This window comes from Octodon degus, unplaced genomic scaffold (assembly GCF_000260255.1).
Source record: "Octodon degus isolate 3935 unplaced genomic scaffold, OctDeg1.0 scaffold00052, whole genome shotgun sequence".
Taxonomy (NCBI): domain Eukaryota; kingdom Metazoa; phylum Chordata; class Mammalia; order Rodentia; family Octodontidae; genus Octodon; species Octodon degus.
Genome location: NW_004524628.1, coordinates 5,391,140 through 5,393,718, shown reverse-complemented (window position 1 = coordinate 5,393,718; position 2,579 = coordinate 5,391,140).

Genomic DNA, 2,579 nt, shown 5'->3' with positions numbered 1-2,579 from the left:
AACCGGGGATTGAACTCAGTCACACATATTCTGTTGAGCTATCTCCCCGGCCCTAGCTAAGTATTTCTGATGGACTCATGCAGCATTCCGTAGCCAATGTCCTACATACCCCAGTACTCGGGTCCTGTTTGACCCTGCAAACTTAGTTCTCTGATAAATGCCACATCAGTTACTGGTTTTTAAATTTGTCTGCTAGTTTTGTTTTTAAATACTAAGGGATGGAGCAACTCTCAAGCTGTCTACTTTCCCAAGCTGAGAGGGAATGTCTACATTCTAATTAACACAGTGTCCTTCCTCAAAATACAAACAACCTGTGTCAGATTTCCAGTTTTTCCTGTTGCCTTTACCATACCCCAGGCACTGGAAAATGTCTTTGTTAAACAAAAGGAGGTATGCCTAGTAGATTCACTGCCCAAGGACTAAGACCTTAACCTTTACATCTTTGTTATCACTTCGAATCACACTGCAGGGAACAAGTGTCAGTCAGCCAGTCAGTGAGTTCTTAGCCCCATGGGCTCTATTCTTGTCCCAGAAATAGTCCTGTCTTTGCCTCTCTAATCCAATTTGTGCTAACAGGCTTTATTATTGACGGTTAGACAGTAGCTTCCTATTTATGATTCCTATCTTGTTGGGTTACTCTTACTCGAGCTGCCTGCGATTAAAAAGACTGTACAGGGGCTGGAGAGATGGCTCAGTGGTCTAAAGCACCTACTTGGAACAAGCTTGGCAAAGCACAGGGACCGCGGTTCGATCCCCAGCACCACATGCCAGCCAGCCCCGCCCCCTGGTGGGCTGAGCTGGCCACACACACACACACACACAATAAATAAATGTAATAAATAAAAATAAATATTTAAAAAAAAAAAGACTGTACAAGGTTGTCATGAGGCATAAAATGAAACTGACTTTCTAAAATCCTTCTGGAAAGCTAGGCTTTTGCAGGGGAAAAATTAAGCAGATGGTGAGCCGTCATCACTGTTCCAGCATCTTCTTGCGGCTTCCATGGTGAATAATCCAACTCCCAGATCCAGCACACTATGATGTGGAGACAATCTGAGAATGAAAAGAGGCTCTGTGGCAGTTTTGTTCATGTAGAGTTCAAGTCAACAGTGGTCTGAAAATCAGCTCAGAAAGGAGAGATGTCTTAGACTCTTCCTCTACTTCAGTTTTGAAGTCAAAAGTTTATATGGAATTTTAAAAAGTTATTCTGTAGCAGAGGTCAGCAAACACTAAAGAAAAAGAAAAAAGCCAGGTCATGAATATCTCACAGCTGTAGACCGTGCATCTTTATCACAATGACTCATGTCTGCACTGTTAACACAGAATCAGGATATATAGTATAATGAAAGTGACTCTGTTCCATAAAACTTTATAAACTCCAACAGCTAACTTGCTGGCCAGGGTTTGCTGACTCATGGGCTATAGAATAAATATTATGTGAAAAATCAAACCCTTACCATCCAGGAGGTGGTCTGCCCCGCTCTCCAGCATCACCACACCTTTTTCTCCACTCTTTAGATGGTTACATTCATAATTCCCGATGATATGCTTATAATTACATTCCTTGTTGTGTCGTTCCAGGGTTGCAGCTTAGGACCCAAAGCCTTGTACCTGCCATAAAGGTACACCACCAACGAACTGCACTCAAACCCCAATCAATTTCTTGATTTATTAGCATTATATGGCATATACTGAGTCTCTCTTATAAAACGAGAACATTGCCTGACTTAACTAACCTCGCCTTTCCACGGCGCCCCAAGATCTGCCTTCTGTAGACATAGTTTGTCCGTTTCTTTGCTTATCTTGCTAGCGTGGCTGTTTCTTTGCCCCTCATCAGCCGACGCAGGGTGAGAATCCTGTTCTCCCTGCAGCGCGCCCTTTCCTCCCTCACCTTGCCTGACTGCTGGCTGCCCCACTGTTATCCCCGCAATCCCTGAGTCACAATGTTTGCATTCTGCTTGTAAATTAAGTAGGTCTTCGGCGTTCCTCCAGAAGTTGACTCTAAAAATTGCAAACAAAAAACAGCACTTGCAATATTGTAATTGCATAAATGTTCGTCATGGCGGCACTAAGTAGTGCAGTTGGACACATAAATGTAATCCCCTGGGACTAAATCTGTGTGCACGCAGAGGATCTCTGAGTGTTAAGCCGTGCTGGTCCAGCAGACACGCAAGACCATGCACATTTCAGGTTTCAGTCTCATCCTATCGGTGCTCTTCAACCACTCCTGCTCTCTGCTCCCTTTCTTAGGCCAACCTGTTCTTCTGCTGAAGCAAAGCCCTCACGCAGCACTCTGAAGCTTCTGCTTCTCCAGTTCTCTGCCTTCCCTGGGAAGCATCCTGGGGCTGCTTGTCTGGGGTCTTCTGGACTCTGCTGACTTTCCTCACGACTGCCTTGGTTGTCTCTGTTGATGGATGGAAACCAGTCTACTGGGTCTGGGGTGGGTGTTGCGGGCACCTCAGCATCTGTGCAGTCTTTCTCTTCTCAGACTCCTCCTCCGGAATGGTAAGGCCAAGTCCATGGATTGGGAGGGTCAGCCAGGGACTCGACTTCAGGAGAGGTAGGCCAGAAGCAGCTAG